Source organism: Pezoporus wallicus, unplaced genomic scaffold (genome assembly GCF_028554395.1).
Source record: "Pezoporus wallicus isolate ANWC-B61680 ecotype Strahan unplaced genomic scaffold, APGP_CSIRO_Pwel_v1 scaffold_2584, whole genome shotgun sequence".
NCBI lineage: Eukaryota > Metazoa > Chordata > Aves > Psittaciformes > Psittacidae > Pezoporus > Pezoporus wallicus.
The window spans coordinates 1,702,896-1,713,378 of record NW_026642851.1 but is presented as its reverse complement, the minus strand read 5'-3'; the positions used below and the strand labels follow the sequence as shown (position 1 = coordinate 1,713,378).

At 45.6% G+C, this 10,483-nt stretch overlaps 1 long non-coding RNA gene across 1 annotated transcript; it reads left to right on the top strand.

The window, feature by feature from the left end:
- The first annotated feature begins 6,341 nt into the window (after positions 1-6,341).
- On the top strand, positions 6,342-10,232 carry LOC130611648 (uncharacterized). Its single transcript, XR_008975278.1, has 3 exons — positions 6,342-7,058; positions 8,697-8,851; positions 8,975-10,232. It is a non-coding gene; the product is annotated as an uncharacterized LOC130611648 (long non-coding RNA).
- Positions 10,233-10,483: the final 251 nt, after the last annotated feature.

Sequence of the window (10,483 nt, the reverse complement as noted above, 5' to 3'; positions counted from 1 at the left end):
ATCTGCCAGGCTGAGCAACATTGACAACCATTTTCATTAAATGTTAGGAACACAAACAAATATAGTGGGGTAGGGGAAAAGGTCTGGCGTGCCATGAAAGGTGGCAGCTTTACTTTTAGCTGCAAGCACTGCTGGACCAATTAAAATGATCACAGGGCCCCAGCTCATTCATATTTGAGGACTATCCTTTGAAAACACACTAATGCTTTTGGCAGCAGATTTTGCTCATGGGACAAGTATCTTTAAATTAAACATGCAAACGTTCAGTCTTTATGACTGAAAGGAAGATTGAAACAGTCTGGGATGGCCTATGCTATTATATACCTTTATGAAACTCAAAGAAGCCAAAGAGGCATGCCAGCTTTTTGGTGCACTGCAAGGTCTGCAGGGCTCATGAAGGGCTGCTGTTGCTTTTCTAAAATGCTGGAAGATATAGATGGGTCAGACATAGCAATATTTCCATTTACTTTCAGGATATGGCAGTAGAATTTCCGTGTACTTCCTAGGGTTTGCTATTCTACTAAATGACAGTGTAGAACATGCTATTAGCAGAGATGCCAAAGCCAGGCTAGCATCTGACACCTCAACCTCCCCATGAATTATACTAAAGCAGTAGAAAGATCTTCCACAGTCTCTATTTGTAGAGCGGCAGGGACCTGTGGTACAGCAGACGAGTGGGTCAGAAAAGATCACTATATACAGCAACTGTCAGGTAAAATTGGTTGGCTGCTCAGAAATTTGTTTCTGACTATTTCTCCAAATGCATCTTAAGCTTCAAAAGACACAAAGTGGAAAGGTGACAATGGGTATTACACATTCCAACGACCTGTCTGATTTTAGTACGGTTAACATTTTCTTAGCAAGTGGCAGCTGCATGTTGTCCTTTACCTTACACAGGCACCCTGTGGAGTGCTGCTACATTACAATTAAGGTGTTTGAAACAAGGGCAGCAGGGCATGGGATGATTTTTACATCACTGGTGAACTGTTCAGTTCTGTTCTTTCAGGCTGGGGCTAGCTAGGAATTCAGGTATCACCCTTTTGCCTAGTGCTAGAATCACACCTCATTTTAACCTTGTAACAGTGCAATTGATATGGCAGCTAAGGCTACTGGTACTGCAATTAGCACTGAGATTACGTCAGTAGTAACTGACAGCAGGGAGTTGCACTACTTCTTGCTGTCTATTTGTGGGAGGGAAGGGGGCTGAATCCATACAATTCTGGTCAAAAATAAGGATCTTTACCCTTTCCAGATAACCCTATAAAAATGAGTAGTTGGTCAGGGACTAAGAATAAAAAACTGCTAAGATGTGAAGAAAAAGGTGCAGGAAAAAAAAAGAGAAGCAATACAGGCAGTCTACTTCATAATAACATGCTATAAAGCAGGGAACAGAATTGTGTGCCCTATAAATACATGGACATTGGTTAACACAGTACAAAAAAGCAGGCATTGCTGAAGGGCAGGGCAATGCCTGGGCTGACTGCAGGTACACAGCACACTGGAGAGCAGAGACATCACTGTGGTCAGGGCAAAGCCATTTCATGACATAAAGTAATACAGGTATTTTAACATCCATGCAGAGTAAAACTGTCCATAAAAACCCAGCTGCATCCAAGTCCGCTGAATTAGATCTACCCCCCAAAGCTGAGCCAACCCTTCTGTGAGTTTATCTTGCTGTTTCCAAGTTCACTGCTGTGGAAAAGGTGCATGGCTGCCCTGAACTCAAGGGCATGCTTTCTGCCTCTTTTCTGTGGTGAGCAAACCTCTTGATGCCAGCAGCTCTGAAGTACACCTTTGTGGAAATCTGGACCCCAGTCTGTCATCTGGGTCCATTTCTCCCACAGCACAGAATTTCAGTGATTTCTTTCTTTCTTTCCCACTTTATATCAGGTTTTGGTAGCTTTTGTTTGGGACCTTAAAGATCACCTAGTTCCAACCTCCCTGCTGTGGTCAGGGACACCTTCCACTAGACCAGGTTGCTCAAAGCCCCATCCAACCTGGCCTTGAACACTGCCTGGGATGGAACAGCCACAGCTTCTCTGGGCAGCCTGTGCCAGTGCCTCACCACCCTCATAGTAAAGAATTTTTTCCTGATAGTTAACCTAAATCTGCCTTCTGCTTAAAGCCATTCTCCCTTGTCCTGTCACTACACATCCTTGTAAAAAGTCCCTCTCCAGATTTCCTGGAGGCCTCCTGTAGGTATTGGAAGGCTTAACACACATGAGAAGCAAAACACGAACAAAGTCAAACTCTTCTCAACTGAAGGAGCTTTGATCAGCTGGAAAGAAAAGAACTAATACTTTTTTAACTGTAACATTTCTCTTTTTATATGTCAATACACTGATGGTGTAATTTGCAGCTGCTGGGTAGATGGCATACAGTATGTACCATGGCATTGCCCTGATCTTAAAGGACTCTAATTGAGCCTGGTGTGACCTGCAGAATATCCTAGAATCCTAGAACTATAGAATGGTTAGAGTTGGAAGGGACCTTAAAGATTAGATAGCAGCATTCCAGTTTAAAACTGAGACCCAGTTGCCTTGCTGTTTTTACTGCATTAATTAGCAATAATTCGGAGGGGTTAACGCAGGAACTTTTAGTCCTTCCCAGCCCTGTTGTTTAGAATAATATTTGCATATTATTTTGCTGTTTCTCTGGATGTGTGCTGCAGTACTGGGGGGCTCAGCTTTGGGAAGGTGTCAAATGCCAGCAGCTTTGGGAGAGGAGGGTGGCAAGTGCCAGCGGCAGTGCTTGGAGCTGTGTAACACTGGATTATCCTGAGGATATGGATGCGTGAGAGCAGTGTGTCTTCCCCTCCTGGCTGTGTAGCCTCTGGTATGTGACATGGTGCTACTGCTAGTCTGCCACAGCGCCCTCTTTTAGCAAGAATGGAGGAGCCACTACCCCTTTCTGCTCCCCTGTGGTTCTGTGGGTTTGTGCCACACTCTACCACGTGTGGATTTCCCAACCTGCTGAAACAAAGCCTTCAATCAAATGCCCCTCACTCATACTGCACATGGATGAAATCCAAACGCTGGATAGATCTGGGGGGGCAGGCAGTGTGCCTTGCCTTGCTGAGCGCCAGCTGAGGCGAGCTGTGCTCACACGTTTCATCTGCCAGCATGGTGGGAAGTTCCTACCCTATAAACAGAAACATGGGAGAGACTCCTTGCCCTGCCAGCTGCCCCTGAAATCAAATTCTGCATCCTCCAGTGGTGTGGAAAGAAGTACAAACCAGCAACCTTGGCTCCTATTGACACAAGAACCCTCTAAATATCTGAGCTTCATCAGCAAAGGCCCTGTCTATGAAGCCATTTATCTCTGGCAGCTTCTTTTTGTGCTGCTGGAGCAGTAGTTGCACTCTGCCCTGGACAAACCAGTGCAGCCTGGCTGGGTGGAAACTGGCAGATGTGGCAGGATCTGTGCCACACAGGGGAGATGTAGGAGCTCAGCTGGTCTGAGTAGTGGTGGGTAAGAACTGAGGGAGAAAGAGAATTGGCATTAGAAGTGATATCATAGTTTTTCACATGGTGAAAACTGAGTGTCTCAATAAACCTGGGAGAGTGGTCATGCACGTCTGGAGGTGAAGTCCAAAGCAAACTAGAAAAAGAACCCAAACAAATGCAGTGTAAACCAAAAACATTAAGCTTCATTTATTTAACAATGAGAATCAGCATTTTGAGGGATGTGAACTGTGACTTATGATACTTGAAGCTGATGATTGTTCTTTTGAACACAAGACTCTCCATTTGGCCACAGTCAACAATCCGGTGTGCCTTCACCCCCTGGTACACCCAAAGACCCCTGGCACAAAGGACTCCTAAGCCACCAGCATGGTAGCCCCTTCATGGAGAGCAGCTTCCCACTACAGTGACTGCAAGTTCAGACTTCAAACCCAACCATTTTCTCTTGCACTTCTCAGGGGGAGCTGAGGACGCTCAGAGGGACCTTAACAAACTGGAGAGCACACATCCCAATCCCAGGCAGACACATGGCATTAGCAAGCTTTGGATGGAGATGGCTGAGACACCCTAATATGGCTGCAGGGATCTGGGTGCCTCTGTAACCCAACTCTCCTACTTTTCTTTCCAGCTGGCTGAAACTCCCCTGGTACCTGGCACACTGTGCTATCACCATCGTGGTTCCTTCCTGCTAGGCACTTAATGCAGCACTCATCTCTCTCTTTTACGGGCGTACCTGAGCTAAGCACTCAGTGTCCTCCTAACAACCTCGTCCCTTTGCCATCCTCTCAAGACCTTTGCAGAGGGAACATCCTGCCTGGAGACGATCACGATGGAGGGAACTCGTTTTGCAGCTGACTGGGACACACTATCTGCTGTCTCCCAGACGTGGTGTGCGTGTGGGAGGGTTTTCTATTACATGGCACCAAGTCCTGATCTGTGGCTGGCACCTTCTCAAGCACAGGGAGAGCTGCCCTTTCCAACGCAGGGCAGGGAGAAGGGCAGAGGGACAGCCCTGGCTCCCGTTCATTTTCGGGTGACCTGGGTGCACTAGTGCAGGTGAGTGGCTCCAGGCAGGCAGGAGCAGAATCCAGCAGCGCCTGGAACAGACTCGAATATGGGCTTGAACTTTGACGCTGCTCCTTCCAGCAGCCTTGAAAGCGAGGGAGAGCAGTGGTGTGACTTGCCTGGGCGGCTCTTGCTGATTCGGCATAAACATGTTTTTAAGCTCCTGGTGCAGCTGGCAGGGAACATGATGTCCCCGTGGTTCCCTGCGTCTGGCACCAGAGGCTGCCAGAACAATGCCAAGATACACCGCTGCTTCCTGCAGCCGCCTGCTCCGGCTGGAGGAGGCCGTGCTGGATACTCAGACAGTGTTTGTCGTTACAAAAAAAATAAAGATTAAAAAAAAAGGGCTGAGAAGCTGCAATGGGAACAAAAGAGCCAGCAGCGAGCAACTGAGCAGCCACCACGTGTTTTCTGAAGGGTATTTTTAAGGTTTATAATAATTCACTCCTTATTCACAATGTCGTTTTGTGTCCTTTTATGTAGCACTAGCTGCCTGTCTGCCCTCTGCTTAAACCAAGCTATTCACATCCAGGTGTCTGGAGCTTCACTGACTATGGGAGGCAAGCTTCACTTTCTTAGGCTCCCAGCCCCAAACAGCTGGAATAATCTTCCAGCCGTATTGAAGCAGGCCCTCTCATTGTTCAGGGTTTGGACACTCTTAATCCTGTTTTTAAAACAGCCTCAGCTGTGTGAAATGAGCACAAGCTGTGGCTGGTCACTGTTGCGTGCTGTTAGAAGAGTCCTGCCCTTCTGTCTCCAGTTGCGGGCAAAGCCCCTTTATCCCAGACAAGCTCTCGGTGGCCATGGACACAAGGACACACTGCTAGCTTTGCTGAGCAGGGACACACATCTCAGAGACAATGGCATCTCTGCACCACCATTCCACAGCGTGAATGGGCTTTTGGTCTCACCTGACTTGTAGAGAAAGCCCGAGAGCTGATCTTCCTTTGGTCTGGGGTGTTTGGAGCTCAATGTTTTCCAGTATAAGGTTTGCACTGCATTGGATGGGGCTGAAGCAAGGGCTGTCAGCCAGTTCAGTGCCTTTAAATTGGCCATATGTTCATATACACATTTTTGTTCAATGTGTCTTGAGTATCTAAATGTATGTCACATACCTCTTCTTCCTCAGCTGTGTCACTTGATCATAAATACCTCCAGCACAACGCATGCTATACTGCAGACCTCATGGTGAGTAGCACAGTGAGGCCACCTCTTGTCTGGTCTTGCACTCTGAAAGAGTTAAAAAGTAATTTGCTTGTTGTCTTCCAGACATCTTCAGGTGTGTATGTGTCTTCTGTACTGGTCAGCAGCTCAAACCATGTTGGCTTTGTCCACAGTTCACTGGTGTCAATGGGAAGCTTGTCACAGATTTCAGTGGATATGGTATGCGGTCTAAAGATGAATTATAACTACTCCAATATTTATCATTTACACTGGGTAATATGTTGATCCCACGTTATATTACACCTTTTTATTGCCTGAAAAAGAAAATAAAGTGTTAGCATATGTTAGAAGCATGTTACAGAACAGTGAATTACATCAGCAGTTCTCAGACGTGCTTGTAGAAGACTTATTGATCCATTACATATATTCTGTATTCCATACCCATATTCTATAAAATTCAGAACAAGAACTGCTTCTGATTCTATGATTACAAAAAAAAAAAAAGTGAAAGCTTAACATAATGTACACCGATATGCTGCTGTTCTGACAGAAATGTTTATGTTTAAAAAAACACCAAACCTTCCGGTGTTATACCTTAAAGAAATGGTGAAGAGCATTTATTTTAGCCTTTAATTTTCAACAGCTTTGCTGGAATCTTCTTTCTGTTCTTATGAAATGAAACAGTCCCCTCTGAAAGAGTGTGCTGTTTGAGGACACCTTCTCCCTCAAAACGTTCATTTCCTATAGCAGTGGGTGTGCTCATTCCTGAGAAGAAATGGGGTGATCTGCAGTTCTTTGCTGTTTGGTTTGATTGCAGTAGTGCAGATTTAAAGTCAAGACACCTCGTCTCCCGTAACATCAATACTTACAGGTGGAGAATATCATTCTGCTGCAGAGCAAAGGAAAAGGATGAAAACATCTTTTTCAGTCAGCCATGAATATTAATCTCTGCAATATAATTCTCAGGGTCTGCCTGCATTAATTTATGGCACTCCAGTGAATAGTTTTGCCATTTTTTTCCAGCTGTTCTGACATGGATGTGGCTGTTCAAAGGGCAGAAGCCTGGGAATATGCAGAAGGTGCTGTGATTTTTATTTTTACTTTTTCCTTCAAGTGAACTGATCATCCAGTGGCCTTGAAAAATCTTTAAAAGGCTTTTGGAAATGTGACATGCCTCCAAAGTACTGTTCCTATCCTTCAGCTACAGAAGGTATGCTCAGAGTGGGCACAGCCTGGCACCAGTAGCAGGAGTAGGGAGAACAGAGGAACAGGAGGGCAAGGCTCATGGAGGCAAAGCAGATGAAGAGATTTGGATCAGCAGAAGGCTTCTGGGCAGCCCCATAAGTAACATGGATAATAAAAAATGTAAGAGTGTCCTTGGTCTGAGTTTGAATGAAGCTTTCTTCATTGTGCGTTTATGTAAAACCTGAGGCAAAGCTGATTACAAGCAAGGGAAAGTTGTCCAGTGGGTTCAAAGGGTTTTATAACAGGGCCTAACTAAGCGCAAACAAGTGCTTCTGTGTCAACACAAATGAAGTTTTATGCCTGAGCAAACAGGCTTCCTAGTGTCTGTGAAGCAATGAAACATACCTGTAAATACCTAGAGCGGTATAAACCATTGTATCCACCCCTGCAGGAAGGTTGAATTTCTCCAGTCATACCCTTTGTAAGCAGGGGAGTGACTCTGAGTCACCAATACCCTTTGCAATGCACGTTACCGATCGTACTGCGCACCACAGTGATTGGAGGAAAGGCAAGTATCCCTGCCAGGTATTCCACCCTGTTTCCCAGTTAATTTGTTAAAAATCAACCAGGAACATTGTGGACGGTAAAACTGCTAGGAAGAGAAAACCACTCATAAGAATAAACACTCAGTAAAGGGTTCTCAATGCCTCTGATTTCTCACTATGCCTCATGGTGTTTAACAGTTAGCATGAGTTAGAGATAGCTCCTAATTTTATGTAAAAAGTCCACCCAGTAGCTGGTATTTTGGTGTCCCAGGTGGAGTAAGTGTGGCTCAGGGCTCCAAGAGGTGAGCCTCATGCTGTCTCCTGCAGTCCCATAGCACCATAGTCAACCCCAAACTCAGGCAGACCTGCAACACTTGGAAGTGCAGCCACTGGTGACTAGCTTCCCAGAGGCAGCTGGGAAGCTGACAAAGCTTCTGCCAGCAGCCAGAAGGGTTCATCTGCAATGATCCCTCTGGCATTTTCTGCAGTTCCATTAGCTATGACACAGCAGTGATGTTGTTTTGGGCTCTGTATTCCCAGCCTCGCACAAGCACCCAGAACTAGTAAGGGGACTTGAGACATTTACCTAAACATAAATGTTCAGTGATACTTGAGAAAGCCACACATGTCCTTCCAAGGTATTTGCATGGGACTGCAGACCTGACAAAGGACCTGTGGAAGATCTCTGGTCTTCTGGAGTGACAGATGAGAGAAAGACAGAGTACATCCAGGGCTCCTCATATAGCATCGGGTGTCTATTTTTAGGTAGCTGAATTAGCTCGGAGCCAGTTTACCGCTAAAGCTACCTAAACACAGGTGCCTCCATGCACCACAAGTTTCTGGGGTCCCATTATGGTCAGTTGATCTCTGCCACTGAAGACAGGAGGGCTATACAGCTGGCCAGAAGTAGGTGTCTGCTTCAGGAGGGGCTGACAGCTTTCTGGGGTCCTCTAGATATCTAGGTATCTGACTGGTCATGAGAAAGGGTGTTTAGATACCCAACTTGCACCTCAGCACATACATACAGACACATACACAGTGTCATGATAAGGTGTTGCATCTGGTGTGCAGAACCTCATGCCAAGGCTCTTGGTTTTCAGGTGCAGACCCCTAATGCAATATAGTACATAAAATCCAAGCTATAAACAACAATGAAAAGAATTGTCTTTTTTTTACTTCATTTTCTTATTTGAGCCTTTCAGGCAGGGCATGTCTCAATGTATCATATTAATGTATGGCCATCCTAAACTAGAAATTCTCTGCCACCTTCCAGGAGGATGCTCTGCAACCCCAAATGGTGGGAATGGTGGTCACTCCTCTTGATGCATTTCCCTCATCTCTAGTCTGCCCAGTTTTTCAACTGGACATGACTCCCCGAAGGCAACATAAGGCTCATCCTTTGAGGTCTCTCATGCAGCAGGAAATAAGGTAGTCCTTTCTTTTCTTGCCTCTTCTTGCTAGGCACTGCAAATCAAGGGAGTGACACAGGAAAATCTCCACAAATTCTATATGGGCAAATTTGTTGCACTCTGTTTCGGTTCTCTTTCATAGCTGCAGAAAGAATATTGAGGAGACCTGATAAGGAGCAGCTCCTGATACCCCATACATATTTTTCTACTCATTTGAAAAATATTACTCATTAAGAGGCCTCAAAATATTCTAAACACCCAGGACTGTGGTGACACAGCTCTTGCTGTGCCATCCAACATTCAAGATTGCAGGGAAGAACTGAGACTGCCCATGGAGATTTTCTGCCCTTTCCTCCCTGTGAGGTGACTGGAGAGAAGCAGCACTGAGGCTGCCTGGTGGGATGTCCTGCTTTCTCTTTGTTGACTCCTTTGCAAGGAGGAGCAGCATCATGTGAAGTACCAACTCAGTCATTCTGTCTTGAATGTGCATCCCAGCACAGATGTGCAACACAAACCATAGGGCCTGTAATACAGTATTGGTATATAGGCATCTTAAATTATGTTGTCAGCTTTTGAGGAATGCAAAGATGTTGCATTAACTGAAGATGTTAACCCAGAAGTGTGCCCCTTCCTCTTCACCATTCCCACCCCCCAGATTAGCTGAGCTGAGGCATCTGAAACTCCAAGTTTTACCTTCCATTTGCCAACACTGCCCAACAATTTAAGGGCAGACAATTCTTGGCTGTTATAACCTGATTCTCTAAGTCATCATCACTACTGTAAAGGAAAAAAGAAAACACAAACAAAATTAACAAAACCCCAACAAAACCCTATTTTCCCAGTCCATTAGTGTTTCTTACCCAAGGCAGCAAATGTTGTTTTGTAATAATGCCCTGGGAAGGACATTATTGCATGCTAAGGGCAAAGTCTGGTGTATTCAAAGGCTTGGTTAAGTGACAGGAAAAAGACCATAATGAACAACTGCATATCAAGGCTCCAGGGAGATTAATCTGGATGTGTGCCCAAGGCACAGTAGCAAAATCAGTGTACGTGTTTAAGCTAATGATCTGGAAGAGAAAACATAAGGTGCTTTGGCATGGTTTCTGTTGACATCAGGAACCTGGCTTTGTAAGGTCCTGATGGAGGGGGAAAGGAGAGGAAAAGCAACATCTGCTTATCTCCTATGAAACCAGAATGCCTTTTAGCCATTGAGTAAACTTGCTGATTTCAGTGAACCTCTGACGTGCTAGAAGCAAGCCAGCCCTGTACCTCCAGTGCTTTGCTGAATCAGGAGTTGAGTGCATGATCTCTGTCACTCACTGGGGGAAAAAAAAGACCATTTCAACCTCTGGCACCCTCTGGACTGCAGCAGCTTGGCTGGAACTGATGGCCTGCGAGCATTGTGCTGTGGAGACACCACATATTGCCTGCTAGGCAAAGCGCTTGACATACAACTCAGCAAGTTGGGTACACTCCTGCTGCACCCACAGCATGCCTGGGTCACACATACAGCATGCGTGGCTACCAAGCCTGCCATGGGTAAGGTGAAGAATGCATATATAAGTATTTCTGCATGTAAAACCCTAAGGGAAAATGTGCTAGCGCTGTCTCTAGGGTCTGCAGGACAGTAAAGGTGGATGGGGAAAACACA